The sequence below is a fragment of the Patagioenas fasciata genome, chromosome W (genome assembly GCF_037038585.1).
Source record: "Patagioenas fasciata isolate bPatFas1 chromosome W, bPatFas1.hap1, whole genome shotgun sequence".
NCBI classification, from domain to species: domain Eukaryota; kingdom Metazoa; phylum Chordata; class Aves; order Columbiformes; family Columbidae; genus Patagioenas; species Patagioenas fasciata.
This window is the reverse complement of record NC_092559.1, coordinates 47619805-47646819: the sequence shown is the minus strand read 5'-3', so window position 1 is coordinate 47646819 and position 27015 is coordinate 47619805. Positions and strand designations below refer to the sequence as shown.

General features: G+C 43.1%; 1 long non-coding RNA gene across 1 annotated transcript in view; it reads left to right on the top strand.

Moving 5' to 3' along the window:
- LOC139826348 (uncharacterized) overlaps positions 1-6105 on the top strand; it is a 117492-nt gene extending 111387 nt beyond the window's left edge. Inside the window, exon 2 of the long non-coding RNA XR_011736286.1 lies at positions 5591-6105. This is a non-coding gene — a long non-coding RNA (uncharacterized lncRNA). The remainder of the gene's footprint in view (positions 1-5590) is intronic.
- Positions 6106-27015: the final 20910 nt, after the last annotated feature.

Below are 27015 nucleotides of genomic sequence, written 5' to 3'. Positions count from 1 at the left end.
ACTGTTGGTTTGTTGTAGAACTAACGGCTACCCGTCAGAAGCTGAGAAAGCTTTTAAAATTGAATTTTGGGATGATATAGGGCAGAAATTATGGGATAAGGTTAGCGACGGAGATGAAGCTAAATCATTAGCGACTACACGGAAGCTTATAATTTCCACCTTAAAAGAATTTAAGGCTGAGCGGCCTGCGGTTACTGGAATTTTTGCAGCGTTACAGCCTGATAAGAACTCTAAAAATAACTGTGAAGCTCACCCAGTTCGTGTTTTCGATACCCTTCCTGCTCCATGCCCTGTTGTGCCTTCGGCACCCCCGATGATACAACAGTCTGGGGCGGAGGGAGGAAAATTACCGAGTGGATGGCCTCCTGTACCATCACACGACCCTGGAGAGACCAAGAAGTCCAAAGAGCTGGAGTCAGATAATTTGTCAAAAGGACTGGTGAAAGTTGAGAATGCTAAAGTCGTAAACAAGTGTAATATCAATTCTTTTACTGACTCGGGTCCGCCTTCACCGCCTCCCACCCCTCCAACTATTACAACAGGACAAAAGAAATCGCTAGAAAAAAACTGGGAAAAGGAACTGTGTGAAAAAATAGATCGGTTATTGTTGAAAGAATCCAGCACTCAGGAAGGCGATTGTTTTGATGGTGATGAGAAGGGGGGTGCGTCGGGGGGTGCGTCGGGGGGTGCGTCGGGGGGCTCGGGTTCTACAAATAATTATGACATTAGAAGACATTGGCGAGGAATTATCAGAAATGCAATGATAGAAGGTGAAATAACAAGTGCATACCCAGTCATTTACCAGCGAGACGCACAGGGTAATCAGAATGCTGGGTGGGCTGGGTTGCATTGGGAGGAGATTAAAGAGGCTAGAAAAGCAGTGCAGCAGTATGGCTTACATGGAAAATATACACAAGGCTTTATTAATACTCTTTTTGATGGGCAGATATTAACTCCTTATGATTGTCGTCAGCTAGCTACGTTGCTACTAACACCAATGCAAGAAGTTCTCTGGAGAAGTAGATGGATTGATGCTTGTGAGGAAGCATCTATTCTTAATTTAGACCGTGAGGAGGGAGACCCGTTGCGACTTGCCTCGAGAGATAAGCTGTTGGGGACAGGACAATTTGCTGACCCTCAAGAGCAAGCACTGCTACATACTGCCATCTTGCGGCAGAGCTCCTCTCTCGCAAAAGATGTTTTTCGAACTCTGCCGGAAGAAGGTAAAGCAGTCCCTCCGTACACTCAGGTAAAGCAAAAGGACAATGAATCGTATATGGATTTTCTTGATCGCTTAAGGGAAGCCTTGGATAGGGCACCGATTGATAACAATGCAAAAGAATCTTTGTTTATGACACTCGCAGTTGAAAATGCTAACCCAATCTGTAAGAAAATTTTGCTTGCTTTACCAAAACGTAGCTCAATAGCTGAAATGATGGATGCGTGTGCCAGGGTGGGCTCAGACGAAGAAAAATTTGGTCTTATGGCTTCTGCATTCGCGGCTGCTATTAAACCCCTGTTAGCTAACAATCCAAATAAATCAGGCCCAATTTGTTTCAAATGTGGAAAAACAGGGCATTACAAGTTCCAATGTCGTGTCAATCAGATTTACCGCAGATCAAATAAGAGAGTTCCAGGCCCAATAGACAATAATGTATGTCACCACTGTGGAAAATTTGGGCACAAAGCTAAGGATTGTAAATCTAGTCTTCGTAAAATTGGGCAGTTACCGGGAAACGGGGAAACGAGCGCACCGAGGCCTGGCGCAACGACACAAGTGAGGTCTCAGGCTGCTTGGACACAGTCACCACTGCCACTTCAGGGCGTGCCGGAGTGGATGTAGAAACGGTGAAAGATGTAATATTAATTGACTCACAGGTACAAAGCATACCAACAAACATGACTGGACCGTTAGGGCATGGTTTAAGTGCTTTGATTCTAGGGAAATCATCTGTTACTAGAAATGGCATTTTTATACTTCCAGATATAATTGGTGCAGATTTTGCCGGTATCGTTACTATCATGGTATGGACTCTTAGTCCACCAGTCCATATTCCCAAAGGCTCAAAGATAGGTCAATTGGTTCCATTTAAAGCACACGTTCCAAAAGTTTCAATCAAAGAATGTGCAGAAGGAAGCTTTGCTTCCACAGACAATGCAGAGTTGTATTTGGCTATAGACATTAGTAAGGCAAAGCCAATGGAAAAGGTGACTCTTTTAGATAAAACTGGTCATTCACGGACTTTTGAAATTCTGGTAGACACAGGTGCAGATGTGACTATTATCAGCAAAACAAATTGGCCACCTTGGTGGCCTCTCGAGTCTCCGCAAATACCAGTCATGGGTGTTGGGGGTATGCAGAATACTCAGGTGAGCAAATATCATTTACAAATGAAGTTATCTGATGACTCACTATGCTCTGTACGACCTTATGTGATGTCTATACCTGTTTCTCTATTAGGACGGGATGTGTTAGGACAACTAGGAGCAACTCTGGTGACAAAACAACAGCATTTCTAGAAGCGGCCATTGATGATGGGCGACCAGTACTGAAATTACAGTGGAAAAATGATGATCCAGTATGGGTAAATCAATGGCCGCTCAGTAAAGAAAAACTCGCCCATGTCGAAGAGCTAGTACAGGAACAGCTTGAAAAAGGGCATTTAGAGCCGTCTACAAGTCCCTGGAATACTCCTGTGTTTACTATTCAGAAAAAATCAAAGAAATGGAGGTTGTTACATGATCTTCGAAAAATTAATGATACCATGGAAGACATGGGAGCATTACAGCCGGGATTACCATCCCCTGTCATGATTCCAGAATATTGGCAGATCTTAATAACTGACTTGAAAGATTGTTTTTTCACCATTGCTTTGCATCCTGATGACTGTAAAAGTTTTGCATTTTCCATAAATTCTGTAAATAAGGCTGAACCTGCGAAAAGGTATCAATGGGTAGTTTTGCCACAGGGAATGAAAAATTCCCCAACTATGTGTCAAATTTATGTAGCTTGGGCCTTGCAATCAATCAGAAAATCTCATCCTGAGTTAGTGATTTACCACTACATGGATGACATATTAATAGCTGGGGAAACTTTTTCGACTGATTTGTTGATAAATGAAGTATCTGATACATTGCAGCATAGAGGATTGCTAATTGCTCCAGAAAAGGTACAAATTCAACCAGCGTGGAAATATCTTGGTTGGGAAATTTCTCAGTCCACAGTGAAACCTCAGAAAATAGTATGTCGGCCTGTCATTCAATCCTTAAATGATGTGCAGAAACTAGTGGGTGATCTGAATTGGGTCCGGAGCATTTGTGGGATCACTAATGAGGATTTAGTTCCAATTGTAAAACTGCTAAAAGGGGATAGTGACATTAGCTCTCCTAGAACGCTTACTGCTGAGGCGGATGCTGCTCTGAAAAAGATTATATCCAAACTTGTAAAAGCTTTCAACCATAGGTGGAACCCAGATTATGTAATCGGACTACTAATTGTAAACAATACTAACTATCCTTTTGCTCTCATAATGCAATGGACAACTGGTAAGGAGCCGTTAAAGATCTTAGAGTGGGTGTTTTTGCCTTTTTGACTCAAACGAACCATTACAACCAGGGTTGAGGTCTTTGCTCAGCTTATAATGAAAGGTAGGCAGAGAATAGTCGAAATTTCAGGGGCTGAGCCTGCATATATCATTGTTCCCCTCGTTTCAGAATATTTACAGTGGGCTTTGCAGAACTCCTTACCTTTTCAGATTGCGTTATTAAATTCTCAAGCTTTAATTAAGACATTTTCCCCTCCACACAAGTTAATGTCAGTTTTGAATATGGGATCAATGGAGGAGGGTCCCCCTCTTCTCTCAGAATTTCCTGTTAAAGGACCCACAGTGTTCACTGACGCAGGGGGTAAAATGCAGAAAGCAGCAATTACATGGAAAACAGATGGAAAATGGCACAATGTGATACTAACTGACCTGAAAGGATCAACTCAGCATTTGGAACTCAGGGCTGTAATAGAAGTGTTTATCAGATTTGCTCATAGCCCAGTGAATATTGTTTGTGATTCTTTATATGTGGTAGGTGTGGTAGCTCGCATTGAAAGATCATTGCTCAAAGAGGTTCAGGATACGCAACTAATGTCTTTGTTCAAGCAACTATGGTTGTTGGTCGAAGAGAGACAACACCGATACTTCATAACACATATCCGTAGTCATCTGACAATTCAAGCTGAAGGAAACCGCCGAGCTGATTTTCTTGTATCTCCCGCCTGGGTTCCACCTCCAGTAGATAGGCTTGGGCAAGCAGTACGCTCTCATAGTTTCCTCCATCAGTCTGCTCAGGTCTTACAGCGGCAATTTTCATTGTCCGAAAGTGAAGCCCGAGGTATTGTTAAAAGTTGTGCAGATTGTCAGCGCATCTCAGTAGGGCTGGGTGCAGGAGTCAATCCAAGAGGATTAGGAGCCTTGGAATTGTGGCAAATGGACGTTACACATGTCCCTGAATTTGGCAGGCTGAAGTATGTGCATATGTCTATTGATACATATTCTTTCGCCATATGGGCCACTGCTCAGACTGGTGAAACTAGTTCACATGTGCAACGACATTCACGTTCTGCTTTTGCAGCTTTGGGAGTTCCTGCACAGGTCAAGACAGACAACGCACCTGGTTATATCGCCAAAGCTACTGCCACCTTTTTTCAATTGTGGGGTGTTAAGCACATTACAGGGATACCAAATTCTCCTACTGGTCAGGCCTTGGTAGAAAGGATGAATCGAACTCTCAAGCATCAGCTTGACAAACAAAAAGGGGGAACTGACTGTACTACTCCACATGACAGACTAAGCAAAGCATTATATGTCTTGAACTTTTTACGCCTTCCGCAAGGGTTCGACATTCCACCTATGATTCGTCATGGAACAAGCTTAAAAGGACACTTGACAGACCTTAGAGAAAATCAATGTCAGGTCAAAATACGCAATGGAGTTACTGGTGAATGGGAGGGTCCTTTCCAATTAATAACTTGGGGAAAGGGTTATGCTTGTGTCATTACAGACCAAGGATCAAAATGGATTGCTGCGAAATGGATCAAGCCATGGCTGAATAAAGACAACAAAGATTCGACAGATGCAGAAGGACAGGAGGGAGATAAGTTGTGAGAATTGTCTCAAATGTAAACCATGAATTCTTATTCAGTGTTATAGATGCTCTTAGACCCAGTGGTCTAAAAGCTTATTAGTAAACAGATAAGGTACCTTCCATAGAGAATGCTAATTTGAACAGATAGTAAGAGTTCCAAAAGGGTGATATTACAATTAGATAATCTATGCATAGATAAGGTAAAAGTATAAGATATTTCTACCATGGTAACCTAATTTAGCAACTGGTAAGGTTTTAAAAGAGATATCAAGATTAAGCTATAGATCTTTTAAATAGGTTAATATAAGTTTTAAGATATTAAGTCAATAATTAGCATATGCTGATGGTATTAAGTACGTTACTCTATAAACTGCGCAGTTATAGATCTTTTAAGAATTTAAGAGAATATATTGTATTAAGTTGTCTGACTAATCTAAAATAGTGCGTTGGTAAGGTTGTCATAAGTAGAATTAAAGTTTTATATATGATATGAAGGTTTGAGTATAAGCAGATAGTTGTTTAATCTTATTAAGTAAGGTTTAGCTACATTATATGTAATCGTAATTATGTTGTTAATCACGTGTCCTATGTTGCAGTGTATTTCAAAGACGATTCAGCATGTTGTTTAAGGGGCCTGACTAGTTCAGGAACAAAAAGGGGGAATTGTGAAGGGGTTTCGTTAGAAGGAGATATGTTGTTGAATTAGTCAGGCCCAAAGGAATCTCAAGGCCACTTCGAGAAACTGAGAACAGAATCTGCTGTGAGAAAGAGGGGCGTTTCTTCATTAACAGGGCCTCAGCATGGCGTGAGTCGTCGGACCTATCATCAGTGGGGCTCCAGCGTGTGGACTGCCCATGATACTCATTTAGCGAATCCATGCTTGGAGCGTGGATTCGTGATTAGAGAATAGTTGCGTATATAAGGAGACATGTGTCTGTAATAAATGGCTTTGGCGTGATTCACATTGAATCGGAGTGCTGAGTCCTTTATCGTTCCAACAGAGCCATATGTGGTCGGAGGGCTTAGGACCACAGTGGATTCCCGCTTGATGGACCAAAGCAGCTGTAGACAACTCTTCAACCGTGTCTGGACATAAAGGGCTTAAATGAGACATTTTTAGCAGTTACTTAGAGATAAGTGGACAATGGGTTGCCGAGTTGCTATTGTAGCCATATGTATTTGTGCAGCTAGAGGTTTTATATCAAGATCGCTTTTTGACCCTCGGGAAAATGTATGGGTAACTCTTGGGAGAGCTGCAAATACCACTACCTTCTGTGCAAGCTTGGCGACGCCGAGCGCACCTTTTGTTACCTGCTTAGTCGGTGTACCGCTAAATGACAGTTCATACGGTCAGTTTAAACAATCACTCTTTGAGCATCAGCAAAAATGGAACTGTCCCAGCCTGGGAAAGTCTGAGTTCAGAGACTTTCTCAGTCAACCTTCAGGCTGGGAAAAGCTCCCTGAGGGTCTTGAACCGCAGGAAATGGAATTAGTAGATTCTTTAAACGCCTCTTACTGCATTTACCTTAACAGCTCAAAAACCAAATGTACAGTAGGTGGAAATTGGCACTGCAATCTCATGTCAACTCCAGTCTCCCCGATAGGTAATGAGATACAATGGGAAAGCCAGTGGTGTCGGGAGATTCTGCACAATAGAACTCATCCAGCCGGTGTCTCCCATTTCCCTAAACGCTTACCTGCGGGGTGGTTTCTTATTTGTGGCAATCGTGCCTAGAATGGTATCCCGGCCAAAGCAATAGGGGAGCCTTGTATGATTGGCCAACTTAGCCTTGCTTTACCACATCATCATCCAAACAAATCAAACCCGGTGAGATGGAATAACATTTTCTGAGAATTCTTTTTAGTTGCATGTCCTACAGGAAGCTGCTTGGATGGTGCAGATCTGCTTGCTGCAAGTGAGAAACCTCCAAGGAAATTTCAAACGCTTTATTTCCACTAGTATTAACAGCCAGTGTTTCAAAAAAGCAAACACTACACTGATAGAACTGAAACAGGACTTCGATCCAGTAAGGGAAAACAATATCCAATAAATATGACAGCCAAAATGGAGTTAGAAACTTGGATGAATAAATTTATGACAACCTTACAAGCTATCTGTATTCAATTGAACTTGCAGATTTTTCTGTTTATAGCTACAACATAGAAACAACCTGTGGCTATTGTGGGACAGTATGATGAGATTGCTAACAGACTGATACACCGATTGTTACTCTGATCAAGAAAATGTAGGGAATTAATTTAAGTCTTAATAGGTCATGATCCTTTTGTCATATATGTACCACTTGTGAAATTTAATTTTGATTTTTTTTATTTTTTGTTTTGCCATCTATGTCCTTGGAAATTGCAATAGCTGGTTTTCTTAACAGCACAGCTTTTGGCATGCATAAATGTAAATTGGTGCAGAACCTGCAAGTCCACGCGTTGGAATCTCACTGCTGATAGGTCCACAAAGAAACAATTCTAACACCACCAGTAAAACAATTAACTCACATTCCTGACAAGCTGCTTGATTTTCAGAGAGGCAATACACAGAAGCACGTAATATGTACTGTAAAACTCGCAGATAACACGTTGATAGCAAACATTAGCATTCTCTACTGCTAATTTCAACACCAGTGCTTCCTTAACTTCTAAGTTTTCAGTCTGTTCATTGATAGCCTCTTGAAGATGGTCAATAAATTGCATGTAATTCTCTCTGGGACCCTGATTAATAGTTGTAAATGATTTGGTTGCTTTGTCGGTTTCAGGCACCTCTATCATAGCTTGATATGCGAGGTCTGTTGACTGCCTCAGGATTTCAGAAACTAATAGCGCCTGTAATTGTGGTGTGCCAATTAGTGTCTGTTCCAAGAGTTGGGGGATACCTGCCCCTTTCAACGAATCCCCATCGTTCCGTCCTAAATGATCTATAGCTGTTACATTGCACAGGTCTAATTTTGCTTGAGTCTTTCATGGTTTTTATCCGATCTCGAGGTAACACATACACATACTCTTTTTCCCTTTAACTTTTCAAGAAAATGCTGCAGACCCTCATCCGAGTCAACAGATAACGCGGACTTGAACGGTGCTGGAGAATCGTTAGTAACAGGGTGGTTCGAAACAGTGCACATTCTCGCCAAAACTTTCTAGCATCATAATTATTCGTATAACCTGAGTCCCCAGGAGCATCCCCTTTCCCGTCACGATCAGCATGACCGCATAGCCGACTGCTGGATTCACTCGCTAATAGCTGATCTAATCTGTCACACAGTTCTTTTGTCCAGTTTTTATCCAGTCACTCCTTCTGCTCTCTCGTGGAAGTTGGAGGGTTAAAAGACGGTAAAGGCGGATACAAATTGGTAAAAGGACTGATAGTACACTTGTTTACGACTTCAGCATTCTCAGCTTTCACAGGTTCTTTGGGCAAGTTGTCTGATTCCAATCCTTTGGACTTGCTGTTCTCATCAGGGTTGGGTAATAGTGTAGGAAGACACCCGCTCGGCATTTTTCCTCCCCCCGCCCCAGACTGCTGGACCATCGGGGGTGCCGAAGGTACAACAGGGGATGGAATAGGGAGGGTATCAAAGACACGAACCGGGTAAACTTCACAGCGACTTTCAGGATTCTTATCAGGCTGCAACGCTACAAAAACTCCAGCAGCAGCAGACCGTTCAGCCTTAAAATCTTTTAAGGTAGTAATTATAAGCTTCCATGTAGTTGCTAATGATTTAGCTTCTTTATCTCCATTGCTGACCTTATCCCATAATTTCTGCCCTTTATCGTCCCAAAGTTAACGTTAAAAAGCCTTCTCGGTTTCTCCCGGGTAGCCGTTAATTCTACACCAAATTAACAGTCTACGTATGTTACTTTCTTCCTATTTAAGTCCTCTCACAGAGAGAATATGCAGGAGGAGCTTAACTACGGCTTGTTCTTCAGAAAATACGTTTTGCTCCATAACTTCACTCTTCCCTCCTCCTGCCCCCAGCCGCTCACCTTTTCCAGTGATCCGTCGACGAATTTATCCCCGGGGCGTCCCTACGCCTCCGTCCGGTCTTCAGTCCAGCTGAACTGCCTCTGGATGGGCCGCTCCAGGCTTTTCCCCGATCGTAGTGAGACGCCATTTGGAGTATCACGTCGGGATCACCATTTGTTGGAAGGATAAAGGACTCAGCATTCTGATTCAATGTGAATCACACAAAGCCATTTATTACAGAAACAAGCCTCTTTATACATGCAACTATTCTCTGATCACGCATCCACTCTCCAAGCATGCATTCACTAATTGGATATCATCTATGTTCACGAGCTGTCCACACGCTGGAATCTCACTGCTGATAGGTCCATCGATTTACGTCTTGTTGAGGCCCTGTTATTGTAGAACTGCCTCACTCCCACAGCAGGTCCTGTTTTCAGCTTTTCGAAGTGGCCTTGAGATTCCTTTGAGCCTGGCTAGTTCAATAACAAATCTCCATCTAATAGAAACCCATCCACAAACAGGGACCTCAGGAGCCTGTGCAATATAACCACCCACATCAATCCTGGACAGGAAGAGGGAAGCATATTCCCTCATCCTCTCCACAAGATAGTTCCCCCAGCACAGTAAGGACAACAATGACAGGGCAAAGCACATAGCCATTGTTTGTATCGACATGCTCCCAAGCTCAGCAAAATAAAGAGATAAGCAGTGCAGCCAGCAAACTCTGTAACCTGCACAGAAGCTGCTACGTAATAACTACTATAACTATAGCACGCTTAATTCAAAACTGCCGTTGTCTCGTGCCCCACATTGGGAGTCACAAAGGACTGTGGTGAGTTGACCTTGGCTGGTCACCAAGTGCCCACCAAGCCGCTCTATCACTCCCTCTCCTCAGCGGGATGGGGGGGAGGAAATAAGATTAAAAACTCGTGGGTCAAGATAAAGGCGATTTAATAAAGAAAAGCAAAGGCCACATGTGGAAGCAAAAGAAAACAAACAAATAAAAATTACTGTCTACTTCCATCAGCAGGCAATGTCCAGCCACTTCTTGGGAAGTAGGGTCTCAGTATGTGTAGTGGTTGCTTCAAAGACAAAGGCCTTATTAACAAATCCCTCCCCCTCTCCACCTTTCTCTTTAGCTTTTATTGATGAGCACAATGTCATATGGTATGGTCTCTTTGGTCAATTTGGGTCAGCTGTTCTGGCTATATCCCCTCCCAGCCTCTTGTCCACCCCCAGCCTATTGACCTTTGGGGAATGGGGGTTGGAGAGACAGCCTTGATGTTGTGCCAGGACTACTCAGCAGTATCCAAAACATTGATGTGTTATCAACACCTTTCTAGCTACAAATACAAAGCACAGCACTATGAGGGCTGCTATGGGAAAATTCAACTCCATCCCAGTCAGACCCAATGCAGTGGTCCTCAGCACATTTGACTGTTTGCCCACTATAGTCCTCCAAGAGTAACTCAGCAGGCCTTGTGGGTTGCTTGGAGTCCAAGTCCTCATGTTCTTACCACTTCTCCACAGCTGTAGGCCACATCTTCTCTCTCCTACCACGAGGATCTGGGATTCCAGAGGACCGGTCGTAGCAGTAAAGAGAGAAGCAAGGAAGGCATTCAGTAACTCTGCCTTCTCTGTATCCTCCGTCAGCAGGGCACCCACCTTGTTCAGCAGCGGGCCCACATTTTCCCTAATCTTCCTTTTGCTGCTGATGTACTCAAAGAAGCCCTTCTTGTTGTCCATGACATCCCTGGGCAAATTTAATTCCAAGTGGAGCTTAGCCTTCCTCACCGCATCCCTGCATTCTCTAAGAGTGATCTTATATTCCTCTCAAGTGGCCTGTCCCTTTTTCCACATTACATAAACATCTTTCTTCCATTTGACTTTTGTCAGAAGCTCCTTGCTCATCCATGCAGGTCTCCTGCTCCTTTTGCTTGATTTCTTGCTCATAGGGATGCATCGATCTTGAGCTTGGAGGAAGTGATGCTTGACTATTGACCATCTGTCTTGGACCCCCCTACCTTCTAGAGCCCTATCCCATGGCATTCTTCCAAGTAGGACCCTGAAGAGGCCAAAGTTCGCCCTCCTGAAGTCCACAGTTGTAATCCTACTTATTGCCCTGCTTCCTCCATGCAGGATCCTGAACGCCACCATCTCATGGTTGCTGCAGCCGAGGCTGCCCCCAGCCCTCACATCTCCAACCTGTTCTTCTTGGTTTGTTAGGACAAGGTCCAGCAGCACACCTCTCCTCGTTGGCTCCTCCACCACCTGTGTCAAAAAGTTATCATCAGTGATCTGCAGGAATCTCCTGGATTGTGCGTGCTTAGCTGTGTTGTCTTCCCAGAAGATATCAGGGTGATTGAAGTCCCCTATGAGAACCAGGGCTTGTGATTGTGAGGCTACTTTCAGCTGTCTGTAGAAGGCCTCATCAACTTCCTCTTCCTGATTAGGTGGCCTGTAGTAAACACCGACAACAGTGTCCCCCTTGTTAGCTTGCTCCTCAGTTTTTACCCATAAGCTCTTGACTCATTCCTCATCCCCCCCAGGCAGAGTTCAATACATTCCAGTTGCTCTCCCACATAAAGTGCAACTCCTCCACCTCACCTTGCTGGCCTGTCTTTCCGAAAAAAGTGCATAGCCTTCCATGACAACATTCCAGTCATGTGAGCTGTCCCACCATGTCTCTGTAACTGCAATGAGATCATGGCCCTGCGACCACACATGGATGTATAATTCTTCCTGTTTATTCCCCATGCTGCGTGCATTGGTGTCCAGGCACTTCAGAGAACTAATTGAGCATGCAGGTTTCCCATGAGTGATACAGAAGGATCCACCATAGCCATACATATCCTTGAGGTGCTTGGCCTTCTGATTCTCATCTTGGGAGGCAGCTAAGGAATATTTGTTGCTGCTCTGTTTGGCCTGGCTTATTCCCCAGTTGGATGCGATTCCACGAGCATTGCCACTTCGGCCCCCGGCCCCCGAGCCCTTCAGTTTAAAGCCCACCTTACCAAGTTGGTCAGCCCACTACCAAAGATTCCCTCACCTCTTCTAGACAGGTGGATTCCATCCCTCCCTAACAGGTTATAGTCATAAAAGAATGTCCCACTGTCATAAAAGCCAAAAACCTCACGACGGCACCAGCCACGAAGCCAGGAGCGCATTATGCGTCTTTTTCTGGCTGCCCTCTTTCCTCCAACTAGTAGAATGGAGGAAAAGATGACTTGGGCACCAATATTATTCATTTGCACCCCCAGGTCTTCCTCGATTCTACCCAGATTCTGGCTTGTGGTGTCATTTGTGCCCACATGAAAGAATAGCAGTGGATAGTAGTCTGCGCTCTTGACAGTAATAAAGTCTATATCTTATAAGCATTTTTATGAGCTCTCAAATAGCTTGCAGTATACTATTTAAATGTAGATTGCCTTTTTACAGTGTGATTTCTGAGCAAAGAAAAATTATTGTCCTTCTGAAACTATACTAATTCAATCCCATCAAAGCAGGTGGTCATGATTTTATGAGCTTCTCCCCCAACATAAACAGCATTCTTTGAAAGAAACAGCGACATAATATAATGTGTATTTTAATCATGCCATCTAATTACAAGAAAGAGTAAATCACTTAAAAACCACGTGCAAAGTATCTTTGCTACCATATAAAAAAAAAAAAAAAAAGAGTAATTAGCAATAAAATAGGATAGTGTCATTTTGACGGACTAATGTAGTACATGGGACTCATGGAATGCTTCTCCCATGGGAATGCATGACAAAGGCAGGATCTTTCAAAGTTGTTACAGGGAAATTCAAATATAATTAGGTTTGTTATTTAAATTCATCATATAACAACTTCTTTGAAACTGCATTTGTTCCCAGTTCAGGTGTATTCTTTGAATGAGATTTCTTTTGTACTTGTACAAGTTAAAGAGATGCATAAGTGCACTGATTCCTGTTCAGTTCTGCCAGTTTACATCAATAACTACTTAAGAAGAATAAAGCTCCAGCGCTGAAAATGGCTGGGTACATCTCAGGGACAACTACAGAAAAATGACAGATTTGAAGAGACCACAACCACAGTCCAGGGATTAAAGAAATGGTGATGATGCCCTTTTATGATTTCAAATTCAATATTAATATATATTCTCTCATACATTTACCAAGCTCCACTTTCAAAGGAGACAGGTTGCTCACTACCATTTCTACTATTAGAAAGCTGCCATGAAACTCCATTTCTTTAATGGTTAGAAACCTCCGAACTTTCTAATATTTAGTTCATTTTCCATAAATATGGGAGACCAGTCTTGCTTAGAGTGGCCTAGATTACAGCTCATAAGTGCCTTTTATTTGTATACTAATTTTTCCCTATTGCTGTAGGCAATGCTTTATCTGATCCATGGCAGGTTAATTTTTGTCTTTTTCATGGCTGTAATACATAGTCATAACCAACTCTTACATCCCTCTTTTTTATCATCTCAAACTGGTGAATCTTAAAAGTTTGCCAATCATTTTTCCTGTCAAACTTTGTGAGCAAGTTCTCCTATCAGTGCTCTCTGACTTTTTGTAGCACTGTCACACATGAAAATATTAAAGAACAATCCAAGAAAACAAAAAAAAGGCAAGAACACTTATCATTTAAGAACTGTACCTATTAATTATCTATTTGCCCCAAACAATATTCTTTAGTCCTCAAATACCATGGTGGTAATGTAGTTATTTTAGTGTTACTTCTAAAGCCTTAATTCAGCAAGTCATCTATGCTTACTAAAGCTATCCCATTTTATTTATCTTCTTTGAAAAAAAAAAAAAAGTGTCTTTATCCAGGTAATTAATTCTGGAAATAGTTGCTATAATTTTTTAAATATCTTAAAAACATGTAAGCTGTCTAATGAGTTTAGAGTATTTGCTGCCTCTGATGACAAGATGTGTCATCTTGTCTGATGACAAGAAATCTACAAGGATCATCAACAGACTTTATAAAATCAGAAGTGATGTTGAACAAATTCCTGAAGTCTGAAATATGGGAGTAATACAGAGCAGTAAACAGCAAAGTGCAGTTAGACTACAGAGCCCAATCAGATTGACTGCATTTAAAAACACCGTGCACAGAAACATAAGAAGGAAATTGTGGGAACGGCAGGGTGTACGGCTCCAGTCACCTGGATGATAAAGGAAGAGCAATACTAACATGACCATCCGGACGAATAATACTAACATGATTGAATCACAGCAATTAGTCAAAACATAAAGGACCTTGGACAGGTTATACAGAAGTATGTTTTTTATGAGCGTAAGGAGTGATAGCCCAGACCAGTGAGAATGATATCTCGGGTCGGAAAACTGCCCCCATATGTATGACGTATAAATGTTGGACCTGGGTGTGTGAATGAGTGGGTCGGAACGCCGCCCGCAAGATATGCATGGGAACGTGACTGAAAACAGTCACAAGATGAGTGCAGTGTGTTTGGAATAACATTTTTTGAAAAAACATCCTGTCTAACCTCTTGGTCCAGGCCCATATCTGTGAACCTATAAATTGAGAACTGTTAATTAAAGAGGGCTCAGCTCTGCCTGGCTGTGCTCTCGCTGCTAACAAGAACTCTGTGTCTGCATCTCTGTACGCGTCTCTGTATGCATCGTTCTCATCGCCTCAGGAAATATTAGTCATGTTTTAGAATGGTGGAAGATAAAGTACTTCTAATGAATGCAAAGGTCATTTCAAGATACAGGAAGGTGGATCTTCCTCTCAACTTTATCACCTACACATCAGTTTTATAATAAAAGTTTCTTGCTCACTGATACATACCAGGTATTTTTTTCCTGGAAACTCCTTTAGAAGAATTAAAGAAATCTGAGAGGGAACTGATTTAGAAATTAGTACCTGAAGAATCTACAAACACCGTCAATTTCGGTCCTCTACTCAGAGACTCCCACAGATTTTATCGCACAGGCCCTCTGTCTTTCAAATGGGTAGCCGAGGACATCCCACATCATCCCAAGTATCACTAAGTGCATGTAGACACAATTCCCCTTGATCTTTGGAATTGAGCATGTCCTACAAATATTGTTAAATATTCTTTTCTGAGGTTAATGTTTACACCCATAGCTTAAAAATGTTACTAAAGATTTTTTTTTCTCTTAGAACAACCAAAATATTTATTCTCAATCACAACGAAAGAGACCGTAAGAGGTTCCTACAAAAGATGAATTCCTCCTTGTGCAAATCTGTAATTTTCTTGCAAACTGGCTTAAAGATATCACCTGAGAGATTTTGCAGATGTAAAAAGAGATCTGGCAAAACCCCAGCATTAGTTCTCACAAAACTGAATGCATGTGTACACATACGTTGAATGCTCTATGTGTGTATGTACATATAGTTTGAATAGTAATTAATAGCAGTTTATGAGAGAACTGTATCTTGAATCTTCAGAGTAAATGGTGAAGGTCTAGGCTGTAGAAGCACTGTTCTCATAGGTAACCATATTCATGAAAGAATGGTTTGGGTTGGAAGGGACCTTAAAGATCATCTAGTTCCAACACTCCTGCCATGGACAGGGATACCTTCCATACCTTCCACTAGATTGGGTTGCTCAAAGGCCTATCCAACCTGGCCTTGAACACTTCCAGGGAGAGGGCATCATACCAAAATACACCTATCACATTTCCAGTGCAAACCACAAGCTCTGATTTACCTCTCTGAAAACACAATTGCACACACTGGCTTTACCAAGCCACATCCCAATTGCTGACTGGGACAGCCATGTATCAATTCTCAACCCTGCTCAGCTGCGACATAATCATAAATCACACACCAATGAATGACACATGCAAACACTGTTTGCAGTAGTAGCTGCAGAAAAGGGGGAAAACAGGACAGAGAAAAGAAAAAGGTACAATAACACCATGTAAGAACTGGGGATGAGAAGAGTGTGGTGGTTGAACCCTCCCCCCCTGCCCCCACCTCACCCATCCTGAGTCACTCTACTACCTGGCTACCAGGGCAGTCAGGCATGATTTGGGGAAAACAATTCCCACTGTGCAAGTGCGGTGAGACGGGATGCTGGGGCACCTTCCCTATATTCCCATAGCTCTGCTGAGAACAATTCCCCGTTCTGTAAGTGCAGTGAAGTTGGGAGAAACTGAGGCACAAGTGTGGTGAGTCAAGACACAAAGGCACGCCCTCCGTGCTGTTGGAACTCCTGTCATAGGGGAATAGACCCCTTTCTACCTGGGAAAGGTAGTGACCATCAGTCACTTTTGACAGTTTGGTACACCTGCTACCTGGAACTCAGCCTGAGCAAAATGGTACCAGAACTATACGAACTAGAGAGTTCTGGATGTTGCCAGAATATTACCTCATCCTAAGAGTGGCTACAGTGGAAAAATACTGACTGAATTCAATGATCTCACGACCTATAAATAGCAATCCTAAAGTCAGGCCCTTTGAGCTTTCCTGGATCACAGCAGGCTGTGACTCAGTATCTCCCTCCAAGGTGGGATGCTCCTCAGAGACATATCACAACGAATTGATGCTGCAAAGCCATGGACGAGGACAGATTTCTTGAGATTCAACGAATCACCCATTGAGGAATGCCGGTGCATTAAAGTGAGTAATTCGCTTAACTCGAGAGGAAAATTGTATAGGTATACCTCCACGTATATTCCACAGACACATGCACACTGCTATAGGTTAGTGTGTGTGAATATATTCAAATATCCATGGATTAATGTGCGTATGTGTGTTTATAAATTTGTACGTAAGCTTTTAATCATATACCTCTGTGTGTGTCTATATGTAAGTGATTTAACTCTCCCTTTTGTAAGTACGGCGTGACCCTTGACATCATTAAATCTGTAATCAAGTTGCTGTTTTAATTATAACAAATCCCACTGAATTGTTTTAAATAATTTTGTTAATCAGTTGTTGATTAAGCATTATTAGAAATCATATATTAAACTTGTGATCTACCTTAATAAATCCTAAATTGTTGCTAAATCAAAGCACTGTTAACATGCCATTCTGAGACAAAGAGTTATGGATAGAAAACCAAAGTGACAGTTTCAAAATACTCCACATGCAAAGAGGGTTCTTCAGCAGCAGTTTGTGGTCCCCTCAAACATTTTGCCTTGCTGTTTTTGGGGAAACAAGTTTATTTGGAACTTCTCAGTAGCTATGGAATAAAAGGCCTGCTGCTCCAAAGGGTTGTATTTGACAAACAGCAAATACAAATGGTAAATATTTTAAAAATGGGAGGTGACCGTTACTTACAGTCTTTACACATTCATTATGGTTCTCCCAAATGAAAGGATGATTCACTATAATAACTATAAGGCACCCTAAGATGTGCAATAGTCAGATATTTGATGAAATTCTCAAGTAGACAAAGGCAAAATGCAATCTTATCCCCACAATTTATTGCTATAATCCTAATAATTAACACCTCTGCACTGGTTTTGGTTAAAACAAGACCAATTCTCTTTTAGTGAATTTTCCTTTGAGCTAAGTTCTTCTAAGTAACTGCACTTTTCTGACATTGGCTGTGTGTTTTTCGGACGCTGTTCGCTTCAGAGCTGATAACGGTAGCAATGGTTTGCACAAAAAGACCCAGGTTTATGCTTATTGCTCTGGCAGCTGTATGGGGATATAGCGGAAGATTTGGCGAGGAGATTAGTTAAATGTAAATACGCTCAAGTGACTTGCACCTGTCTGTAGAAAAAGCACATACATCACACTAATTGTTTTACTGACCTTGTGTGCTTGATGAGTAGAACCTCTGTGTTATATAGCATAGGCCTGTGAGAAACTCTAGGCACCTTATCACTATGTCTGAGATTCCTGCTTTGTTGTGAGAAAGAGCGGGAGGCTGCGCCTGCCTGAAGCCTTGAAATGCAGGCGATCTCAGCAGGCCCCGTGATCTTCCAGCAGGGCTGAACTTACCAGCGCCTGCGTCCCCACTGGTGTCACCTCTGCCTGGGAGCTTAGGTGTGGCTTCGGAGATCCCCCAGTAGAGAGGTAACTAAAATAAAACTTGCTCTTTGCAATGCATTCATGGCCTCTGGCTCTTCTTGCGACGTGCCTGTGTACACATCAGTCAAATTTTGTACGTCCCATAAGTGAGAGGGGCGTACTCGCAGGGAGGGGAGGACAGAACAGGTGGCCTAAATTGACCAACTAGGTATTCCACGCCATCCACTTCATACACTGTATAAAACTGGGAGATCACGAGGGTCTCGCTCTCTTCGTCCATGGCCGGCATCTGAAGAGGACCCTGCCTGTTCTGCCTGTGATCCTAGGCCTGGTTCCAGTCAGTGCAACCCTGAATCCAGTTCCTGTCTACTGCTGAGTCCAGCCCAGGACTTCCGGGTGTTTGCCCTGCAGCGTCTGTAGCGATGCCAGCCCCCATGGTAGGCCTCCGCTGCGCTATGCTGGGAAATTCGATATTGATTTTGTATACTTTGTATTAATTTTCTCGGATAATTAGTATTATTAGCAAAGTGGGTGGTTTGTTTTTGGTTTTGGTTTTTTTTTTTTTTTTTTAAACTTTCCAACTTGTCTCTCTCCCTTTTCCTTCTATTCCCTTTCCTTAGTGGGGGAGGCAGGGTGTTAACAGAGAGCATCTGACACAGCTTATTATTGCCCTGCAATAAACGGTGACAACCTCCTTATCACATACAGACCTTAAACCCAAATGTAAACTGACATTCCCTTATGTGGTGTAAATCACTAACATCATTCCATATAAATATCACAATTTAGGATACACAGCCCAGTTAGCCTAACGTGATTAAAATAAGCAAATTGAACCCCTCAAAGGCTCTCAGCTTTAACAGTCTGCCTCTCTTCACTATGTCACATGGACTCACTCTTAAGTATAATCATATACCACAGCAGATCCTACAGAATCAAATAAACAAACAAATCTAAGCAAGCAAACCACAGAAGTTTGTTATCACAGAAGTTGATCATCCTTCCAACTGTAGACCATCAAAATTTGCAGTGAAGCTCAAGGTGGATTTTTTTCAGAATAAGGGGAGAATGAGATCACCATAATTTGCATCACATCTAATTTTTGAAATCTATTTCACACCGCTGGTATAGGCTTTCTGCTATATATGAAATGTCCAATGTTTGCCTCTTTATGAATGACGATGAAAGAGACATTACTGAGCCGATGTCTGAGGAGGACTGAACAGAGAATAGGTGTTCTGCATCCACAGAAGAGAGCTTAAAAACCCGTCTACTGTTGTTCAAATTAGTAGGATTTAGGTTGGGACTATAATAGGTAATGATGTGATTATAATGAGGAGCACTGTCACTAGTGACATCTCCTCTCTCACAGATGCAAGAATCACTGAGAAAAAGATCAGAGAAGCAGAGGGAATAAAAATAAGAGATGGGTACAAAAATTAAACCAGGGAGGGGATTGCTATCCAGATTAAAAAGAAAAAAAAAAAAAAGTACTCTACAAAAATACAAGAGGATTAAATAAACTAATATGGCCAGTCTCCCCAATTAACTAAGTAGTTTGTTTCCCAAAACTTAGGAAAGACTTTTTAAAGGATTGTTTTAAAGGGAGAACTGCAAGGTTGACAACAGGATATAGTCATGGAATTAATAAGGGCGACAGCAGAAGGGGAGGAAATATGAATCCACAGATTTTACTTGTAGTCCAGAAGAGAAATAAGCAAATGGACACAATGGAGATGCTGAACGAAAGAACTTTCTGGGGACTTGATTTTGCAAAAATATAGAATCATAGAATGTCCTGAGTTGGAAGGGACCCACAAGGATCATCGAGTCCAACTCCTGTCCCTGCATATGACAACCCCACAGTTCACACCGTGTCTGAGAGCGTTGTCTAGTCTCTTCCTGAATACTGCCAGGCTCGAAGCCGTGACTACCTACCTGGGGAGCCTGTTCCAGTGCTCCACTACCCTCTGGGTGAAGAACCTTTTCCTAATGTCCAACCTAAACCTCCCCTGGCACATCTTCCTGCCATTCCCTCAGGTTCTGTCATTGGTCACCAGAGAGAAGAAATCAGCACCTAACCTTCCTCCTTCCCTTGTGAGGAAGCCATAGACCGCGATGAGGTCTCCCCTCAGTCTCCTCTTCTCCAGGCTGAACAAACCTAGTGACTTTAGCCGCTCCTCATAGGGCTTCCCCTCCAAACCCTTCTCCAACTTTGTGGCCCTCTTCTGGACACTCTCCAGTAGTTTTACATCTTTTTTTTTATAGTGTGGCGTCCAGAACTGCACACAGTGCTCCAGGTGAGGCCGCACCAGTGCAGAGTAGAGCGGGACAGTCACCTCCCTCGCCCGGCTGTCAGTGCTGTGCTTGATGCACCCCAGGACACAGTTGGCCCTCTTGGCTGCCAGGGCACACTGTTGGCTCATGTTCAACTTGCCATCGACCAGTGTGGGTGCAGTGTTGTCAGCTTTTCTTTATTCACAACCAGAACAGAGGATTCCGAATTTACAGCCCTAGTTTCCCTAAAGGTATTTGCTGGAGTGCCTACATTGCCCATAGCATTTGTCACTGCTGGTATAGTCACAGGTTTAAGTAAGGCAGGTGCCCCTCTCAAAAGGTGCATTTCAATACTTCTCGTCATTGCTGCCTCGTCTGGATCAGCAATAATATCATGCCCATCAGGACTTCTGACATTTTGTAGTTGAGCATATCCTCATTGTATCCGATCATCATTGGCCATAAAGCTTAATAAATCACTTTCATCTGCTAATAAACGCATAGCTACAGCTCCGCTATCCCAAGCCGGCAAAACCCGTGCCAGTATTTCTTCCCCACTCTCCTGCTGAGAGATCTCTGAAAATGCCCTTAACTCTTTTGGAGGGTGAGTACACGTGACCTGCCCCTCCCCCATCTGCTTGTTCCTGCAGCCACATCATTTATATGGGGGGCTGTGCTCCCACCACCTCCCTGGTTTTAAGGCAGGATCAAATTCAATATGCGAGTCTGAGGATTCACTCTAAATATTTCCATCCCATTCTCCAGGGGACGCAATCGGTTTCTTAATCTGTAGAATATTAGGGGGATGAGGAGCCTGCATAAGTATCATTTCAATTTTTTCCTCTACCATTTTTTTCTTCTCCCTTTCTTCTTGTAGCAGTTTCTGCAGCTCCTCAATGTTTAAGGACAATAACAATTCAGCAGCGTTTTCACTTTCTATAACCTCCCTGGGACTCAGACTCATGTCATGCTGTCCCATCCCAGCAGATGGGATGAAGGATGAGTTAACTCTGAATGCGACACACACCCTGACTCAACAGATGAGATCAGGTGTGAGTTAACTCTGGGTTAATTCTGCATGGTTATGTGAAGTAAATGACAGACAATCACTCCAGGGGTCCAATTCAATTATGAGTTTACTAAAAGCACGTGGTGGAACACTAGTTACAGCAAAAGTCCTTCTACAAACGGTGGATTGGCAACACTTAGTAACTATAAAACACAACTTAAGAAGACTTTAACAGCAGAACTTAAAAGATGTTACTTTTGTATGTTCAAGAAAAAAGAAGAGGGTGAGATTGTGTGAAGGAAAACTAAGATATAAGAGAAAGAGAGTAAGATATCACCACTCCACAGGTTATTGATCCAGCAATGTCTGGTGAAGGGGGGGTGGACGCGTTGAAGGCTTCGGTTATGCTGCGCAGCATATACACGCCACCACTGATGCCACGCGCAGGGTCATTTTATAACCCAGTTCATTTACATGTGGGCAGTTCATCTCCTCCCTCTGCTCGCTCTTCATGCTAATTAGGATGACTCTTCTGGAAATGGGTCTGGGGTCTACAAACTAGGGGAAAGTTCACGGTGCTGACCTGAAGTGAGTTGGCTTGCCCGTCAGGGGTAGCTGTTGGTTCGTAGTTGGCTGTCCGACCCATGAGATCATCTCATTCCAATTAGGCCATGAGGCCTTCACAGCAATTGACAAGGGCAATTGACAAGGTGCTTGACACCATAACAAACACAATACCTTGGGAAAGATAAGGGAGATGACTGCCTGCACAACCACCTATCTTGTCCTCCCAAAGTAACAAAAACCAGTCCTTTACGGCATAACAAGGTCCTTTGTTCTGCTAATGATGGAGGGGGAAGCACTTCAAGGTTGTAACACATGGCCAGTAAATAATTAGTAATAATGCCTGCCATCCCACTTCTGACACCAATTTGTCGAGGGGGGGGAGTAATTTAGGGTTCTGCTTACTGCAGGACAATGTTTAGATTTCTCAAAGGGAAGTGCGACTTAATAGAGTTCAGTGGTAGGTTCACTCTGTTATTTACTGCATGGGGGAAATATGCCAAGCCAAATGCTGCTTACCTCTGGGAACCTGATACCCATTCACAGAGCAAACTTTCAGGTATCTTCTCTCTGGTGGCCTGTATCCATCCGTGAAGCACACTTTCAGGATTCTTCTCTCTCTGATAACCATTCGCTCCAGACTCTGTATTTTAGAGCTCTGAAGGCAAACTTTCAGGGGAGGCCTGTATCCGTTCGGGAATGCAAACTTTCAGGCGTTCCCTCCCTGATAACTGTTTCCTCCGGAGTCTATATTTTAGACCTCTAGAGGCAAATTTTCAGGTAAGGTCTGATAATTGTATGCAGAGCATACAATTAGGAAAAAAAAAAAAAAGGAGTAGAACAGCAGGAGGGCTGGCAGGAGGAGCTGGGGCTGTTTAGCCTGGAGAAAAGGAGGCTGAGGGGAGACTTTATTGCTGTCTACAACTAACTGAAAGGAGGTTGTAGCATGGAGGGTGTTGGTCTCTTCTCCCAAGTAGCAAGTGATAGGACAAGAGGAAATGGCCTCAAGTAGCACCAGGGGAGGTTTAAACTGAATATTAGGAAATATGGACCAGAGATTTTAAAACTCCTGCAAGCTGTTCTAGGACCCAAAAAAGTTGCAATTGTACATCACAAAGCTCACCAGAAAGGACAAACAGAGATAATTCACCTTGAGTACTGTGTGCAGTTCTGGGCGCCACACTATAAAAAAAGATATAAAGCTGCTAGAGAGTGTCCAGAAGAGGGCTACGAAGTTGGTGAAGGGTTTGGAAGGGAAGCCCTATGAGGAGCAGCTAAAGTCACTTGGTTTGTTCAGCCTGGAGAAGAGAAGACTGACACCTCATCGCGGTCTACAGCTTTCTCACAAGGGGAGGAGGGAGGGTAGGCACTGAACTCTTCTCTTTAGCGACCAATGACAGAACCCGAGGGAATGGCAGGAAGATGTGCCAAGGCAGGTTTAGGGTGGACATTAGGAAAAGGTTATTCACCCAGAGGGTAGTGGAGCACTGGAACAGGCTCCCCAGGTAGGTAGTCACGGCTTCAAGCCTGGCAGTATTCAGTAAGAGACTGGACAACGCCCTCATACACATGCTGTGAACTGTGAGGTTGTCATGTGCAGGGACAGGAGTTGGACTCGATGATCCTTGTGGGTCCCTGTGGCAGTTGCACTTCCCCCCTCTGAGAACTGCTGTGGCAGTTGCACATCCCCCTCTCCTTCAATGGGGAAGTTAATGACTCTTTTGTGGGACCCAGAGCCGGTTGGATAGGGTCGTTAGTAGAGGAGGGGGGAGCAGAGAAGCTGAGAAGCTTCTGGAATGCCCACAACCAGATCTGAGCAGACTATAAAACAGGGTTCCCACTGAAGATTCCCTTTGTGTGGTCTTCTCGGAGCAGCAGGTCTATGCCAGAGCCCTCCCCTTAGACTGGGACGCTGTCTAAGGAAACTTCCCGGGATTGGAAGCGCCTCACCTCCTCGTTTGTGTGAGTGATAATCTACTAGATATATCCTTGAATAAGTCCTTGCCAATCGGGCAAGTGTAAGTCCTTACTTAGCCAGGAGAGTGTAGTCCTTGCCTAATTCCAGCAAGTGTAGTATCCTGGAGTCAGAGGGCTCTGGTTTTGTTTCTTGTGAGTGTGTGCATGCACGCTGTGGATCCTCATTATTCTCATTTGCTGCACCCCAATAATCTCCTCAACTGATATCCGAACTTTTATGTTATAGGAGTGCTAACTAATTGTATAAACCCTGTTTCTAGTCTGTTCATTGGCCGTACTTTTCCAGCCAGAATAAAGTCTGTTTTGGACCTTGTTGTCTGACTTTGGGGTCCCTCTGTGACAGTCCCTTCCAACTCAGGACATTCTATGATTCTAATTAAAGGAAATTGAAAGGCAGATGAAACAGCTAAAGAGTTCCAGAAAAGGGATTATTGATTGGAGCACTGATTCCACCAAGTGAAGTTCTGAAGAAGAGGATCGGCTCGCTAAACATTCAGAATGTACCAAATCAGAAGAAGGTTGGTGGGTAACCTAAGATGGACAGGTATTCATAACCACCCCAATGGTAAGAGAAATACTGAAGAAAAGCCACAGTGAATCTCATATGGGAGCAGATGCTCTGGTTGCAAGTGTTAAAAGATATGCTGTAGGACCAAAGATGCAAAAGTTAGCTGACATAATTGTGCAGCCATGTCAGCAGTGTTGCATGAATAAACCCAAACTCAAAGAAAGCCTCCTTTTGGAGAAGTAAGGTGAGGCCAAACCCCAGGGGAATACTAGCAAATAGATTTTTCAGAATTGCCTAATTGTAACTTGTACAGGTATTTGTTTGTTCTAGTGAATACATTCTCTGGTTGGTCTGAAGCTTTCCCTTGTCATACCAATAAAGCAAGAGTAGTAGTCATAGTACTACTAAAGGAAATAGTTCCTAGGTTACAAATTAAATGAGAATTGCATACCCCTTGGAGGCCCCAGTCAAGTATTAGGTTAGTGCAAGTAATTGCGTTTTTTGCATTGTTAAAATTTGCCATTTGATATGGGAATACATTCTTAAATAAATGCGGTTATGTGATACATCATTTTAATGCACTTTTATAGCTTTATGGGTTTTTTTTGCTACTGACTTATTACTTGCTGTTTATTTTATATTTATTTTAGACTATGGAAATTATGTCAGACATAAAGCAAATTCAAGCAATTTTCTTGAGTTCAAAATGGGTCATAAAGCTGCGGGGACAACTCATGACATCAGCAATGCATTTGGCCCAGGAACTGTTAACAAACGTACAGCGCAGTGGTGGTTGAAGAAGTTTTGCAAAGGAGATGAGAGTCTTGAAGATGAGGAGCATAGTGGCCGGCCATCAGAAGTTGACAATGACCAATTGAGAGCAATCATCAAAGCTGATCCTCTTACAACTACATGAGAAGTTGACTAAGAACTCAACATTCTACCGTCGTTCAGCATTTGAAGAAAATTGGAAAGGTGAAAAAACACAATAAGTGGGTGCCTCATGAGCTGACTGAAAATCAAAAAAGTCATCATTTCGAAGTGTCATCTTTTCTTATTCTACGCAACAACAACAAACCATTTCTCGATCAGATTGTGACATGCGACGAAAAGTGGATTTTATAGCGATGACCAGCTCAGTGGATGGACCGAGAAGAATCTCCAAAGCACTTCCCAAAGTCTAACTTGCACCAAAAATAGGTCACAGTCACTGTTTGGTGGTCTGCTGCTGGTCTGATCCACTACAGCTTTCTGAATCCTGGAGAAACCATTCTCTCTGAGGATGCTCAGCAAATTGACGAGATGCACTGAAAACTGCAACACCTCAGCCATCATTGGTCAACAGAAAGGGCTCAATTCTTCTCCATGACAACACCCAACTGCACGTTGCACAACCACCACTTCCAAAGTGGAATGAATTGGGCTACAAACTTTTGCCTCATCCACCATATTCACCTGACCTCTTGCTGACTACCACTTCTTCAAGCATCTCAACAACTTTTTGCAGGGAAAACACTTAAACAACCGGCAGGATGCAGAAAATACTTTCCAAGAGTTCATCAAGTCACAAAGAATGGATTTTTATGCTACAGGATTAAACAAAATTATTTCTTGTTGGCAAAAATGTGGAGAAGGGGATGTAATCAGGCTCGCCTGTAACATGCTGTTGGATGAGAAACCAAGCACAGAGGCGAGGTGAAGCAGGCTTTAAACTGATGAGCTCGAGGGGTGGGGTCCAAAGTGGCAATGCTCACACCATCACGTCCAACTGGGGAACAAGCCAAGCCAACCAGAGCAGTGACAAATATTCCTTAGCTGCCTCCCAAGAAGAGAACCAGAACACCAACCACCTCAAGGGTACATATGCCTGTAGTGGATCCTTCTGCACACCTCGTGAGAAACCCACATGCTTGATTACTTCCCTGAAATATCTATACACCAATGCGCGTAACATGGGGAATAAACAGGAAGAATTATAGATCTGTGTGCGTTCACAGGGCCATGATCTCATTGCTATTACGGAGACATGGTGGGACAGCTCACATGACTGGAATGTTGTCATGGAAGGCTATGTACTTTTTAGGAAAGACAGGTCAGTGAGGCAAGGTGGAGGAGGTGTACTTTATGTGAGAGAGCAACTGGAATGTATCGAACTATGCCTAGAGAGGGATGAAAAATGAATTGAGTCCTTATGGGTAAAAATTAAGAGACAAGCTAAGAAGGGGGATGCTGTTGTGGGTGTTTACTACAGGCCACCTGATCAGGATGAGGAAGTTGATGAGGCTTTCTACAGACAGCTGGAAGTAGCCTCACAATCACAAGCCCTGGTTCTCATGGGAGACTTCAATCACCCTGACATCTGCTGAGTGGGCAACACAGCTAAGCGCACATAGTCCAGGAGGTTCCTACAGATAATTGATGACAACTTTTGGACACAGGTGGTAGAGGAGCCAACAAGGAGAGGCATGCTGCTGGGCCTTGTCCTAACAAACCAAGAAGAACTGGTTGGAGATGTGAGGGTTTGGGGGAGCCTCGGCTGCAGCAACCATGAGATGGTGGCATTCAGGATCCTGCATGGAGGAAACAGGGCAATAAGTAGGATTA